The sequence below is a fragment of the Triticum aestivum genome, chromosome 4B, assembly GCF_018294505.1.
Source record: "Triticum aestivum cultivar Chinese Spring chromosome 4B, IWGSC CS RefSeq v2.1, whole genome shotgun sequence".
In the NCBI taxonomy this organism is placed as follows: domain Eukaryota; kingdom Viridiplantae; phylum Streptophyta; class Magnoliopsida; order Poales; family Poaceae; genus Triticum; species Triticum aestivum.
Window position 1 is genome coordinate 184,375,439 of NC_057804.1, and position 16,695 is coordinate 184,392,133.

Sequence of the window (16,695 nt, forward strand, 5' to 3'; positions counted from 1 at the left end):
AGCCCTCTCAGATATGAAAATCTTCCCATTCCTTGTAGTCCAAATGCACCAGGCTGCAGTTAGCATAACCTCAAAGAAGAAAGGGTGCCCAAAATTCTTCTTGGCATGCAATAAACAGGTGGTCACATCCTGTCCCCCAACCAATCAATCTGCAGATAAGACCATACTCGTTGACTAAAATTGCAGGTGAAGAAAAGATGAAACCTGTCTTCATGCAAACGGGTAGGACAAAGAACACATAAATTCTCATCTTGGTCAGTCCTCCAATGTCTCCGGAGCAGGAGGTCCCGAGTGCAATGAGTTGCTCATGCGATAACCTTAGAACGTTATCCTTCAGATAGTGTCGCTTCTTGTACTGGGCTTTCTTAGCAACTCTGGCTTGATCATATTTCCACTTTTCTTCAGCAATGAACACCATCAACATGTGACTTTGTCCAGGAGTGAGGTCTAGTCCAGGCAATGGAGTGTTCGGATCTTTGTGCCAGAAGTCAATGAAATCCAGGATCTTCTTCGGATCCAATAGAAGAGGCACAACACTTCCTTTGGCTCTAGCGGCCCTTTGTTGTCTATCTTTGATGATATCAGCTAATTCATCATCATCAGCCTCATCATCATCAGAAGACACTTGAATGGCAACTTGTTTCTTGTGAGGACTTGGTCTAGTGCCTCGTCCTGCAGTGGCCTTGGTCTTCAGCAAAGTTGGGCTGTTTGAAGACATATGAGGAACTGAAGAACTTGCAGAAGCTCCTAAGGCAATTGAGATGCCTGTGGTCCTTTGGCAAGTGGCAAGATGCACATGTGCTGAGGAATTTGACGGAGGATCTAAGGGTTTTGAAACTCGAGGAACTAGTGTAGCTTGAGGAATTGGGGCAGCTTGAGGAATTTGCCTTGATGGCACAGAGGAGCTTGGTCGTGAGGGCATTGCTGAGGAAGTTGGTTTTCGAGCAGGCTTCTTAGGCATAGCCTTCTTGCTTGTGGTGGCCTCAGCAGCGGTAGCAGCAGAATCTTCATTGAATTTCTTCACTGCTTCTTTGGCCTGCTTGGCCAACTTAGCTTGTCGCCTGGCCCATTCATCAGCATAATCCTCACCATGTTTAAGGCTTGTTGGATCAGCTCTTTGACCAGGTGCCAACGGAGGTCTTGAGCATGGAGGGTGAAGAGCGAATTTCTTCATATATTTAGGAGTGACATATCTGTACTCCCTCCATTCTCGTGCCCATCTTCGTTCAATTCTCTATATGCGCACTTTACGCTCATTCTTGGTTTCTTTCCCGTGAGTTGCCTCATCAGGCCTGCAGTACCCTGCGTAAATGTCATTAGGGATCTCAAAGGCAGTGTTGACTTCAAGCTTCTTTCCTCCTTTCTGAGGTCTTTTACCATCTGCCATTTTCTTCAGCTGAGCAATTTGAACAATAGAGTTCTTTGAGGAAGTGTGTAGCTTTTCTTCGAGGAACGCCGCAAATGAGTTAAGTTGACGAGAACCTAGTGATTCAGCAGTAGACATGTGTACCTATGAATAGAGTATAGGTGCGGAGAATTTGGAGAGGTCATATGCATTCTCAGAAGTTTTTGCAAAACGGAACAAGTTTGAGGAAATTGACCGGTTGTGTCTTGAGGAATTTCACTAAGCGTTAGTTGACTTAGGTTCCAGAGTTGTGCGGATTGTGAGATTCACACAATTGAGGAATCATGAAGAAAAACTTCACTTAGAGAAACATATAAAAAGCAGTAGATTGTGCTAGATGTTTAGAGTGTGGAAGTTGAAGAATAAACACCTTTTGAAGATTTGATGAAAATCATCAGTAGTAACAAAGGTAGTAAAATTAACTTTTCATTACCCTTGACGAAGAACACGACAAACTGGAAGTGTAGATTGAGAAGTTTGTCTGCCCAGATCTTCCACGCCCTAACTTGGCAGAGGAAGACGGCTACGACGGCGGCGGAGAGAAGACCTCCGCGGCCGGCGCGAGTACGACGATGACGAGGTCGAGGCAGTGAAGCTCTTCCTCACCGGTGATGATGAAGGTAGCGGCGGCGCTAGGGATTGAGAGCTCGAGCGAGGGGAGTGAGATCGAGCGGGGTAAATGCAGTCTAATGAGGGTGAGGGGTATTTATAGCCACAGTGAAAAATCGTTCGCCCAAGGAAGATGGACAAACATGCCCCTAACCCTTCTCATCCTAGCGACATGTGTCACCCAGGTACAGTGTGGTGGAGATCGTGTAAGATCGTGAGTGAATAAATAAGTTTTATCGTGGGATGTGTAACGGTTTGAGCGGCAAAAGCCGAAAATTCAGATAAGAATATTTTTAAAGTTTCGTTCGCAATTTCTTCAGCTGACAAGTACATAGTGAAGATTTTGAACGAGTTTCAAATATAACGCACATGAAGAATTTGTGAATAGACTGGGTTGAGTTTAGCATAGAGGGGGAAGGGTCCAATCACATTCACGTAGCAGAAAAGTCAACTTGAAGAATTAGCAATAAGTGAATGCTGTAGAGGACATAAAACTCAAGTATATATATATATATATATATATATATATATATATATATATATATATATAGTCAATGAAGAACAACGACGAAATGAGTGAAGATAATGCAAAGTTGAAGAATTTGAAAAACCGAGGAATTTTAAAACGAAGAAAAACTCAAATTGAAGATTTTCAACTTTGTTTGGTGGCGTAACCCGCCGTATAAGAATGATGATTTCAGACACCGCGTACAATTGTCGTAGGGTTTTGAGAATCAATTTCTTCATTAATTTCTTCACACTTAGAGGGTTAGTCTTCATTGCTTGAAGAAAAATGTTACTTCGTGTGTTGCACATCTAAGTCATCAAGTCAGCATAAGTGTTAGGATGTGTGTCCTTTTCAAAGAACATTCAAAGATTTTAGGATATTTAGCTCACATCGCAACTTGCTAAATCTCTTCTCATCCAAGGGCTTTGTGAAGATATCGGCCAGCTGGTCTTCAGTATTAGCATAGTCGATGGAGATGTCGCCCTTCAACACATGGTCAAGAAGAAAATGATGGTGAATCTGGATGTGCTTTGTCTTCGAGTGCTGAACTGGGTTGTGAGCAATCTTGATAGCACACTCATTGTCGCAGTAGAGTGGCACATTCTTCACATTGATGCCATAGTCCTTGAGGGTTTGCTTCATCCATAGCAATTGAGCACAACAAGATCCAGCAGCAATGTACTCAGCTTCTGTAGTGGAGAGTGATACACAGTTCTGCTTCTTCGAGGACCAACATACCAAGGATCATCCGAGGAAATGACATGTGCCTGACGTTGACTTGCGGTCCACCCGGTCACCAGCATAGTCAGAGTCTGAATATCCAATAAGATCAAAGGAAGAGCCCTTGGGATACCATAATCCAAGTGTTGGTGTGTGAGCTAGATATCGAAGAATATGCTTCACAACCTTATGGTGTGATTCCTTCGGTGTAGCTTGAAATCAGGCACACATGCAAACACTAAGCATAATATCCGGCCTAGATGCACATAGGTACAATAAAGAGCCAATCATGGAGTGGTATACCTTTTGATCGAAGTCTTTACCATTTTCATCAGTGCATAGATGGCCATTAGTGGGCATAGGGACGCCTTTGCAATCTTGCATGCCGAATTTCCTCAACACATCCTTGAGGTATTTCTCCTGAGATATGAATATGCCATTGTATTGTTGACAAATTTGAAGACCTAAGAAGAATTTCAATTCTCCCATCATAGCCATTTGATATTCTTCACTCATCATATAAGCAAATTCATCACTGTAACGTTGGTTAGTACAGCCAAAGATAATATCATCAACATATTTTTGGTACACAAATAATTCATCATCATATGCTTTGGTGAAAAGAGTTGGGTCAAGTGAACCGGGTTTGAAGCCTTTCTTCATGAGGAATTCCTTCAGTGTGTCATACCACGCCCGAGGTGCTTGCTTGAGGCCATAGAGGTCCTTGTTGAGTCTGTAGACGTGATCTGGAAATTTTGGATCCTCAAAACCTGGTGGTTGAGTAACATATACTTCTTCCTCAAGCTTATCATTGAGGAATGCACTTTTCACATCCATTTGATGTAAGATGATATTATGATGGTTAGCATAAGCAAGCAATATGCGAATAGCCTCAAGTCTAGCAACTGGTGCAAAAGTTTCATCGAAATCAATTCCTTCAACCTGTGTGTAGCCTTGAGCTACAAGACGAGCCTTATTCCTCACCACAAGGCCATTTTCATCTTGTTTGTTGTGGTAGATCCATTTGGTACCGATGATGTTGTGCTTGCGTGGGTCTGGTCGCTTGACAAGCTCCCACACATTGTTGAGCTCGAGTTGATGCAATTCATCTTGCATGGCTTGAATCCACTCAGATTCCATGAATGCTTCATCAACTTTAGTGGGCTCTGTGATAGAGACAAAAGCAAAATGCCCACAAAAGTTAGATAAATGTGAAGCTTTTGAGCACGTGAGAGGACCTGGTGTGTTGATGTCATCGATGATCTTCTTGATCTACACTTCGTTTGCAACGCGAGGATGTGTGGGTTGATGACTTTGCTTAGGCCTAGCAATTTCTTCAAGACCAGTTTCTTCAGCAGCACCGGCGTGATTTTCTTCGCGATCCAGAATGACTTCTTCAGCAGATTCTTCGGTAGGGATGATATCCTCAGTAGCTTTGACCTTGATGGATTCCTCAGGTGGCATTTCATCTAGCATAGGAGGTAGGTGCTCTCTTTGCGAGCCATTAGTTTCATCGAACCGCACATCTCCAGTTTCAACAATCTTGTGATGATTGATGTTGAAGACCCTATAGGTGTGTGAGTCCTTTCCGTAACCAAGCATAAAACCCTCATGTGCTTTTGGTGCAAATTTAGAGCGATGGTGAGGATCTATAATCCAACATTTAGCACCGAAGACTTTGAAATAACTTACATTGGGTTTCTTGTCAGTGAGGAGTTCATATGAGGTATTTTTGAAGAATTTGTGAAGATATACCCTGTTGATGATGTGGCACGCATTATCAATTGCTTCAGCCAAAAGCGCTGAGGTGTCTTGTATTCATCAAGCATAGTGTGAGCCATCTCAACGAGAGTTTTGTTCTTGCGCTCCACGACGCCATTCTGCTGAGGAGTATAAGGAGCAGATAACTCGTGAGTAATACCAAGTATATCAAGATATTCATCGACGCCAGTGTTCTTGAACTCAGTTCCATTATCACTCCTGATATGCTTGATCTTCACACCGAAGTTAGTGGAAGCCCTTGAGGAAAGTCGTCTGAAGACTTCCTGCACTTCATTTTTGTAAGTGATGATATGCACCCATGTGTAACGAGAATAGTCATCAACTATGACAAAGCCATATAATGATGCCGAACTAGAGAACATGGCATAATGAGTAAGGCCAAAGAGATCCATATGAAGTAATTCAAAGGGACAAGAACTGGTCATGATAGTCTTCGAGGGATGCTTGGCTCTCGTGATCTTTCCAGCCTCACAAGCCCCACAAAGATGATCTTTGAGGAATTTGACACCCTCGATGCCAATGACATGCTTCTTCTTCGCGAGTGTATGCAAGTTCCTCATCCTAGCATGACCAAGTCGTCGATGCCATAGCCATCATTCTGAAGCTTTTGCAAGTAGACATGTGGCAGGCTGTAGTCCTGCAGAGAAATCAACAATATACAAGTCTCCTTTCCTAAAGCCTTTGAAGAATTGCTTTTGCCTTTGTCAGCGTAGGTGATATGCTTCAGATGAGATGGTGACAAATCAGTATCCATCAACAAGTTCCTGTCACTGGTCATGTGATTTGTACATCCACTGTCAAGGACCCACTCAGTAGCTTTGGGTTGTTCATCCTGCAGATGAATTAGTGCAACTTATGAACCCATATACTTCATAAGTGAAGAATATGATATCAATTTCATCAACAGTAACAGATATAGAAGTATGAGGACGTGAGAAATGAATGATTCATTTCTTCATGATTAGCTTGCATCCTTTCAAGCACATTCAGGTCTCCAGCAAATTCTTCAGACGATCAAGTTCGTCTGGAGACCTGACCCTGCACAAGAGATTAGTTCATTTTCTTCACCACCTACATATGGAGGGGTGGCAAAGAGTTCATCATTCTGCGAGCCCCATAAGAAAAAGATGGCATAGAAGCCAGTGCACTTCATTTCGTAGAAGAGTGGTTAGGATAAGCATATGAATAAGCAGAGAAATTCTTCGAGGACTTATGAACATAATGGTTTGAAGAATAATGCACATATTCATAGCCTTTAGACTTTCCCTGCAAAACAGAAGTGTTAGCATGATGATGTTCATATGAGGATTTTGATCCACGTGAGGAATTTGATCCATATGAAGGATTTGATCTAGGGTTCCTATTCTTGATGAGTGGTGTCATGATGACATTCACCTGAAGATTTTCAAGACATCTTTTAGGAACCCAGATTTTCTTCATAGGGGGACCGTTCCTGCAGTTCGGTCCAACATATCAAGCAAATACTTCACCGTTCTGATTCTTAAACAATTTATAGTTGGAGTCAAATGACTCATTAGAGGAATATGAAGAATCATAGGTAAAGCCAGATAAAGTGCATGGATCTACAGGGTCCGTGCGCAGCAACCCATGAGGTTTTGGGATACCGCTTAGGTTTCCAGTAGGTCCCATCAGCATTGACTTTCCTCTTAAAGGCAATACCCTCTTTCCTAGGGTTCCTGTTCAAGATCTGCTTTTTGAGCACATCACAAAGAGTCTGATGCCCTTTGAGGCTTTTGTAAATGCCTATCCCATACAATTCCTTCAGCCCTGCATTATCGTCAGTGATACATGTGGTATCCTCAGATGAGGAATTTGTGACCACAAAGACAGTTGAAGAATTTGCAGCAATAGAAGCATTTGAACATTCAGGTGATGAATTAGCAGATTCATGCTCAATGCATTTTAGACATGGTGGCATAAATTCTTCCTGAGCGGAACTGATCTGTTGAGCAAGCAATGAATCATTTTCCTTCTGAAGATCTTCATAACTCATTTTTAACTTCTCAAGATCTTGCTTTCTCTGAAAAAAAATCATAAGAAAGCTTCTCATGATCAGTTAAGAGAGTGTTATGATGATTTTGAAGGTTGTCAAACTTAGTTTGAAGTCTCTGAAGGTTATCTGTCAGAGTCTTGGTGTGATTCAATTCCTCACCCAACAGGTCATCGCTTCTGTCTAGTTGATTTTGAATCTTTTCTAAAGCCTTCTGTTGTTTAACATCAATTTTAGCAAGTTTCGAGTAGCTAGGCTTGATATTGTCATCAGATTCATCCTCACTAGAGTCAGAGGGGGAATGTTTGAGTACCTTGGCACCTTTTGCCATGAAGCAGTAGGTGGGAGCATAGTCATCGAAGCTTTTGTCAACAGAGTTGGGGAGGTCATTTTCTTCAGTGTTGAAGATGGACTTGCTGAGTAAGCGGTAGCAAGGGCTAGGCTTGCCACACCAGAGTCTGATTCCTCAGATTCCTCATTATCGGTGTCAAAACCGGCGGATATCGGGTAGGGGGTCCCAAGCAGTGCGTCTTAGGATCAATGGTAACAGGAGGCAAGGGACACAATGTTTACCCAGGTTCGGGCCCTCTCGATGGAGGTAAAACCCTATGTCCTGCTTGATTAATATTGATGATGTGTGTTACAAGAGTGGATCTACCACGAGATCAAGGAGGCTAAACCCTAGAAGCTAGCCTATGGTATGATTGTTGTATATGTCTATCGACTAGCCTGGCCCCGGTTTATATAATGCACCAGAGGCCTAGGATAACAAGAGTCCTAGCCGAATACGCCGGTGGGGGAGGAGTCCTTGTCTTGATCGCCAAGTCTTGTTGATTCTTCCTTGTATGCGGCAGCTGTCCGGACTGGCCCATGAGTATACGACCATGGGGGTCCTCGGCCCAATCCAACTGATCGGGAGACGACGCGTTGAGTACCCCCTAGTCCAGGACACCATTAGTAGCCCCCTGAACCGGTCTTCAAGTTAGGGACGTTCCTCGATTCTTCCGAACTGTTCTTCATCTTCGGTTGCCGGTCTTGAAAACTGGTTCAACAAATCTTCTCATCTTCTATCTTGAGGATCGCCGAAATGCATTCGATGAGTTTATGCGTTGGGTATCCGAGGAGCCCCTTTAAGTTTACAGCCTTTATCAATGCCTTGTTATTTTTATGCCATCCCTCGGGTTTGAAGTTGTTCCCGTGTGGCAACATCCTCTTGCGTCCGAGCTCCAACGCCGAACTGCATTCGAGGTATCTTTTGCAGCCGAGCACCAATGCCGGACTGCTTCACAACTCTAACGCCGGACTATGTATCCGAGCTCCAACGCCGGACTGTATCCGAGCTCCAATGCCGGACTATGTATCCGAGCTCCAACGCCGGACTTTATCCAAGGTGTCATAAATCACCTTGGTTCAAAGAAGTTTGAAGGAGTTTAACCGAGCTTAATGCCGGAAATGCCCTCTAAGGAGCCAGCCACTTGCATTCGAGCTATATGTCGAACTGCTTCCGAGGTGGTTAAGCACCTCGGTCATGGGCTGATTTTTGGTCAATGTTTTTTATTGATGTAATTTATTCTCCGACGAGATATATAGCCAGTAGCCCTCAAGGTATGTATCGGTCTAAAACCCGAGATGCACCTGAAGGATGACATAAGACCGCTGATCCCCGTAGCCGCTGAGACTCAGGTTGATTTGCAAAATCGGTCTGAGGATCAAGTCCTAGCTCGGCAGAATACTTCGGGACACAAAAAGCGGCGTGTTCAGTCCTCGAGACTCAGGTTGGGTGCGGCCGACCAACCTAAGGATCAAAATCTCCTCGGAAACTGTATTGCACTTAAGATTTTCTGCATAGAACAAGCAATGCAGTAGCCCCCGAGACACTGGTCGGGTGGCAACACCAGATCAGGGGATCAATGTGCCCCTTTCATATTTGTAAATAATAAGCCCGAAGCCCAGTAGCCCCCGAGCCTTAATGTGGGCACGGGTGGCCGAATTAAGGATCAATATCCATAGTAAAATCACAAATTATGTGTAATGACTCAATGTATTCAAGTACTTTATGTCATTAATGCTCGGATCCGCATTGTACAAAACTTTGTTGACCGACCATGGGCTTCAACCTCCTCGGCCGGTAGCCGAGGAGTGTTTGTCCTACTTTATAAAGCCTTTATGAGGGCAAAGCTTTACGACAAACAAGGCAATCTGGTCATACGGCTTTCTAAACAAAGGTACGCAGAGAGATATGTTATATTGCTGTTTAACAGAAGAAATGTCTTCCAAAGAAAATAGTCCCGCTATCGGTTCCTTTCTTTGGGTTGTCATGCTAAGCATGATCATGAAACCTCAGCTCCAATGTAAGAGCAAAAGATCGAGGATTTAGTTTGGGAGGCCAGTTAATATCCCCCGGTAGTGTTCGGCGACAGTCGAGGTCAAGCCGGAAACACTTCGGCCAATGTTATGAATGGCCTGTCATTTAATATAGTCATCGAATTGCTGACCAGTTTACACCTATTGTGACAGTCAGTTTTCGGCTTTCTCCACTGAGGTGCTTGACCATGCGAGCTGGAAACACAATCGCAGTGGTTCTCCCTTTGCACACCTAGCCGAACAAAGCGGAACGTAGGAGGCAAGCGCGGGAGCCGGGCAACCCAACTATTGATCGAAGACACAATTCGAAGCTGATGCATATATAGCAATATGCGAGAATGTTTTTGCCGAATCTCTAAAGGTGTCCGGCGTTGCACTGCGAGACTTGTGCTGAAAACACACAAATAGTTAAAAGTGCCAAAAGCTTGGAAAACCAAAAAACGTCAGTAAAAACATGACGTCCAAACAAGATCAAGTGTTCGGTGCCAATCCGAAAATTGGACTTTAGAAAAAAAGTGCTTCTGCCGTGCTTTAACTTTGCAACGACTAAGAAGAAAAACACTTAGTATGAAACGGCTCAAATAAACATAAGAGCCCCCAAGTGGCTTGGGTAAAAGTTCACTATAAAATGTAAGGTGACATGTAGAATGCCTTCTAGCCGGATTGTAGATCGTTTGTCGTAGCGGACCTTTTCGCTTCAACCTCTGGACCCAATAGTCCGGAGTGTGTCCGAATACCCTCGCGGTTATAAAAACCGGGGCATGCGTGGAGACCAGGCGTAGGGGTCATTAGTGCTTTATCAGACAAGTGCCCAACTAGTTATGTTATATTACATGGTTAGTAAGAAACATCTTCCAGGGAGAACAGTTCCGTTAGGGGTTCCTTTCCCTGGGAGGCATGCCCTAAAGTGCATGTCCGGACTGCGAAAAGAGCAGAAAAACATCTGGGGGCAGGTAAATAAATAGGTAAGAAATCATCTTTTAGTTCACCGACCGAGTATTCCCTTAAGAACGCTAGCTTTCGGCTTCACCCAGTCTGAGGTACACATCCGGCTGACCCGGCAGTAACAATCGCAGAGGTGCTCCCTTTACCACCTAGCCGAACAATCGGGAACGTAGGGGTAAGCACAGGAGCCAGGCAACCCAGCTTGGCCAAAACTTAAGTCATATCGATGCATATAATGGTGAATAAAAGGTACATGCAGAAGTGTGACACATGTGTTGGGCATAAAGCCCGTATTAATAAGCTTCTGTTAAAGAAGCCCCCAGGTATAATGAGCGCGGGTAGCACGTCAAGTGTGTGCGAACAAAGTATCAACAAGGAAAATTTTTACAAGCAATTTTTTTACAAAAAAGTATAATTCTTGGTCGAACCGAACACAAGTTAGAAATTTAAAACTTTGAGCATGAAGGCAACTTAGCTGGTTAATGTGTTCGGTATTGATGACGCGGCCCGAGCTTGATGCGGGACAAGGTTCCATCCCCCAAGCCGGTCCCGAGGTGGCGGAGCAAGGAGCTCGGCACTCCGAAGTGGTGACATAGCACGGTCAATGCAGGACGGCAGAGTGATGCCGAAGTCCCCGGCATGGGGTAATGAAGTGTTGACGAAGCCCCCCGTCCAGCCGAGGTGACGTCAAAGGATATAGTCCGGCTGGATCATTTTCCTGTGCACAAAAAATAGTGGAGACCGGGGATAATAGTAATAATAGGAATTAAAAAAATGTTGCATAATAAATAATTTATGCAAAGTGAGTAGTAAAAGAAATATGGCCATTGTCCTCAGATTCAGCTTCAGAGTCCATTTCCTTGCCAATGAATGCTTGGGCCTTCTTGGAACTGCTCTTCTTGTGAGATGAAGACTTTGAAGATTTTGATGATGAAGACTTTGAAGATTTCTTCTTGTTCTTCTTCTTTGAGTTATCAGAATCGTCATCTTTGTACTTCTTCTTCTTTGATTCCTTTTCCCACAGAGGACAATCAGACATGTAGTGACCAGGTTTCTTGCATTTGTGGCAAGTTCTCTTTTTGTAGTCACGAGACGAGGAATCATCATTTCTTGAAGACTTTCCAAAGCAACCGCGGCGAGAGAACTTATGGAATTTCCTCACGAGCATTGCTAGCTCCTGGCTCAGTTCTTCAGGATCACCAAGGCTGCTACCAGAGTCTTCAGCTTCAGACTTAGATACTGCCTTGGCCTTCAGTGCACGTGGTCTTCTGTAGCTCGGTCCATAGAGATCTCTCTTCTCAGCAAGCTGGAACTCATGAGTATTTAGCCTCTCGAGGATATCAGCAGGATCTAGTGACTTATAATCAGCTCGCTCTTGAATCATCAATGCAAGGGTGTCGAATGAAGAATCAAGTGATCTCAACAATTTCTTCAACACCTCATGGTCGGTGATGTCAGTGGCACCGAGTGCTTGAAGCTCATTTGAGATGCCAGTGAGGCGATCGAAGGTTTGCTAAACATTTTCATTGTCGAGTCTTTTGAAGCGGTTGAAGAGATTGCGAAAGAACATCAACTCGGGAGTCATGTTGAGTTGAGACTCCTTTGTTGACCTTAGAGAGCCTCTCCCAAATGAGCTTGGCAGTTTCCAGAGCACTCACTCTGCCGTACTGTCCTTTCCTCATATGACCACATATGATATTCTTCACTTGAGAATCGAGTTGCTTGAATCTCTTCACATCAGCAACATTCACAGACGGAGTGACAGAGGGAACGCCATTTTCCACAACATACCAGAGATCGTTATCAATCGCCTCAAGATGCATGTGCATCTTGTTCTTCCAGTAGGGGTAGTCCATCCCATCAAAGGTAGGAAACCCAGCCGAGACCTTGATCATACCTGCAGTCGACATAACTAAAACTCCAGGTGGTTAAACCAAAGTCACATAGAACAAGGGAGTACCTTGCTTTGATACCAATTGAAAGTGCGTTACATCGACTAGAGGGGGGGGGGTGAATAGTCGAGTTTTATGAATTCTTCACTGAGGAATTTCAGGGTGAGGAAATTCCTAAGCGAAGAACTACTTGCAGTAGAATAAGTACTCAGGTATAAGCATAACAAAGAAATAGCATAGTCATCATGATGAAATGAAAGACAAACGCAGAGTACAGAAAGCGTAAACACAGGATTAACAGGATGAAGACAAGCTGACTGAAGAAATAGGATTGAGGAATTAGAGAGAGTCTTCAGTCAAAGTCTTCAAATAGTAATGATCAGGTTCATCAACACATAACTGGGGAAATGAAAGGGTTGAGGAAATAGAACCAGTAGGCTTGGTGAAGACAATGATTTGGTAGACCAGTTCCAACTGCTGTGACAGTTGTACGTCTGGTTGGAGTGGCTGAGTATTTAAACTCGAGGACACACAGTCCCAGACACAAAGCCTCACCGTATTCTCCTTGAGCTAAGATCACACAGACCTCGCCCAACAGTAGTGGTAAGTCTTCACAAGTGACTTCCAGACCTTCACAGACTCGGTCACTCGGCAATCCACAATTCCTCTTGGATGCTCAGACCATGACGCCTAACCGTTTGGAGGATACACAGTCATCAAAGGTAACAAGCATCGGTTCCACACAGGAACAATCTCTTCAGTGATGCTCAATCACTTTGGGTTTGTAGGTTTCAGTTTTCCTCACTTGATGATTTTCGCTCAAAGTCCTCGGAGGATGGGATGCTCTCAAATGACAAGTGTCAGTTTCTCTCGGAGCAGCCAACCAGCTAGTGGTTGTAGGGGGCGGCTATTTATAGCCTAGGGAGCAACCCGACATGATAAGACATAAATGCATTTCAATGATATGACCGTTAGGTGGTAGGCTATTTTGGACAGCTGGTGCGTGGCACAGCAACATCGGATTTGAGGTTCGAATTCCTCAGGGCTATCATGTTCCTCACTGTGTAGGTAATCCGCACTAGCGAATTCCTAACTCCTCAGTCAGACATGTAGACTTCGGAAGAAAAGGGGTGGGAGGGCGGGAAGAACAAAGGCAAGTTGTGAAAGTGCATTATGTCGACTAGAGGGGGGGGGGTGAATAGACGATTTTTATGAATTCTTCACTGAGGAATTTCAGGGTGAGGAAATTCCTAAGCAAAGAACTACTTGTAGCGGAATAAGTACTCATGTATAAGCATAACAGAGCAACAACATAGTCATCATGATGAAATGAAAGACAAACGCAGAGTACAGAAAGCATAAACACAGGATAAGCAGGATGAAGACAAACTGACTGAAGAAATAGGATTGAGGAATTAGAGAGAGTCTTCAGTCAAAGTCTTCAAATAGTAATGATCAGGTTCATCAACACATAACTGAGGAAATGAAAGGGTTGAGAAAATAGAACCAGTAGGCTTTGTGAAGACAATGATTTGGTAGACCAGTTCCAACTGCTGTGACAATTGTATGTCTGGTTGGAGCGACTGAGTATTTAAACTCGAGGACACACAGTCCCGGACACACAGTCCTCACCGTATTCTCCTTTAGCTAAGATAACAGAGACCTCGCCCAACAGTAGTGGTAAGTCTTCATAGGTGACTTCCAAACCTTCACAGACTCGGTCACTCGGCGATCCACAATTCCTCTTGGATACTCAGACCATGACGCCTAACCGTTTGGAGGATACATAATCCTCAAAGGTAACAAGCGTCGGTTCCACACAGGAACAATCTCTTCAGTGATGCTCAATCACTTTGGGTTAGTAGGTTTGGGTTTGGGATTTGGGTTTTCCTCACTTGATGATTTTCGCTCAAAGTCCTCGGAGGGGATACTCTCAAATGACAAGTGTCAGTTTCTCTTAGAGCAGCCAACTAGCTAGTGGTTGTAGCGGGCGGCTATTTATAGCCTAGGGAGCAACCCGACATGATAAGACATAAATGCCTTCAATGATATGACCGTTAGGTGGTAGGATACTTTGGACAGATGGCGCGTGGCACAACAACGGTCGGATTTGAGGTTCGAATTCCTAAGGGCTATCATGTTCCTCACTGTGTAGGCAGTTCGCACTAGCAAATTCCTAACTCCTCAGTCAGAACAAATTCCTCAGAGACCAGAAGATCTTTGTCTCTGTCACAGAAGAAATTGACTGAACTGATATGAGATTTCCAATGGCTTCACTCGAAGGATTGGGTAGGTGTAGGATTTTGAGATGAGCATCACTTGGAAATCAGTTTCCTTAGTATTACCTCGACCCCCTTTAATAGTACGGTGTTTCCTATGACTCAAGAAGAAGAAAATGAAACTGCGAAAACAAAAGTCTTCATGCTTCATAGTCCTTGCATGAATATCCAAGTCTTCACGGTCACACCAATTTCTTCACTTTCAAAGTCTTCAGGAGAACCAAAGTCTTCAGCCAAAGACATTCATTTTTAGGGGTCGACTTTCACTGTAAATATCAAACTCCTCATTGACTTATAGAACTTGTGTACACTCACAAACATATTAGTCCCTTAACCTATAAGTCTTCAATACACCAAAATCACTAAGGGGAACTAGATGCACTTACAACTTGGAACGGGGAACCGGCAAATAACTTGAAGAGGAAAACATCGGTTGGAATAATTGAGGAAACAATGCAAAGGCTTCACATGAGTAGGATGGATACTCAATTACAACTCCGGCTCCGAGAAGAAAAATGGTGGGAGGGTGGGAAAAAGAAGACAACTGAGAACAAAATTGAGAAAGAATTGAGGATTGATCTTGCAAAGATGAAGAAGGATTGAATCAACTTGACGAGAAATGCACCGGTTGAACAAAGGATAGACATCGAACAAAAACACCTGCGTGATCCTAAAGAAAATTTGAAGGGGAAGAGGAGTAATTCAAAACACCTATGTCAAGATTCCTCACCTGAGCGACGAAGGGGCTGAGGAGTAAAAAGAATTCCTACTCTCTGATATAACTAAACTTCGAAGAAGTTTTTTTTCTAGACTTGACAACGGCCAAATTATACGATCAAACAAGGGGCTCCTATGGTCGGTCGAGGCTCTGATACCAACTTGTCACGCCCAATATGTGATCCTATCCGAGAGGAACTCGAAGGTCCCACCGAGGATAGAGCTGCATATTGAAACACTTTTGCAAGGTGGATATCATTACATCATACCATTACATAATAGATGGGATACAACCAAAAGGCATACAATGCCACATGAATACAACAACATCATTCATGAGAGCAACATCCGACTACGGATGAAACATAAACAGAAACTCAAATGACATCCACCCTGCTAGCCCAGGATGCCGACCAGGAACCTATTCCCTGAGCAAAGAAGAAGAAGAAGAAGAACTCCGAACAAGCAAACGCCGCTCTCACATCAGATCATCGCATTAACTGTACCTGCAACTGATGTTGTAGTAATCTATGAGCCACGAGGACTCAGCAATCCCATTACCATGGGTATCAAGACTAGCAAAGCTTAATGGGTAAGGAATGGATAAGTGGTGAGGTTGCAGCAAGCGACTAAGCAATGTATGGTGGCTAACTTACGAGTACAAGAATAAGATGAGAAGCTACGCGAATGGTCGCAAACTAGTAATGATCAAGAAGTGATCCTGAACTACTTATGTTCAAACATAACCCCATCGTGTTCTCTTCTTGAACTCACCCGAAAAGAGACCATCACGGTTACACACGCGGTTGGTGTATTTTAATTCAAATCTAGTGTCAAGTTTTCTACAATCGCACATTAAAAATTCCCATCCGCCACATAACCACAGGCACGACTCTTGAAACTTTAAACCCTGCAGGGGTGTCCCAACTTAGCCCATGACAAGCTCACGATCCGCGGAGACAATCCTCCATCGCGGGACATCTGATCAGACTCGGGATCCCGGTGCACAAGACATTTCGACAATGGTAAAACTAATCCAGGAAGACCTCCCGACGTGCCGACACCTTGATAGTAGCCGCGCGTATCTCGTCTCAGGCCACGACGGATGAGCTACGCGTACAGGTGCCAAAATAACCCAGGTTGCCCCGGGGCGGCCCTGCACACTGCTCTAGTTTGGACCAGCACCATCAGCACTGGCCCCCCTATATGTGGAAAAGAATCCTCGGGTTCATGACGCCCTATGCCAATTAATTATTTAGTTCAATTATTATTATGGCAGATGTAAAACCAATGTTGGGCCTTGCTGGAAGAGTTTTATTCAAAGCGAACTGTCAAGAGGGGCCCATAAACCCTCATCGTGTTAGGGCCGCAAAATCAAGGAACATAACACCGGTATAACGGAAACTAGGGCGGCAAGAGTGGAACAAAACACCAGGCATAAGGCCGAGCCTTCCACCCTTTAC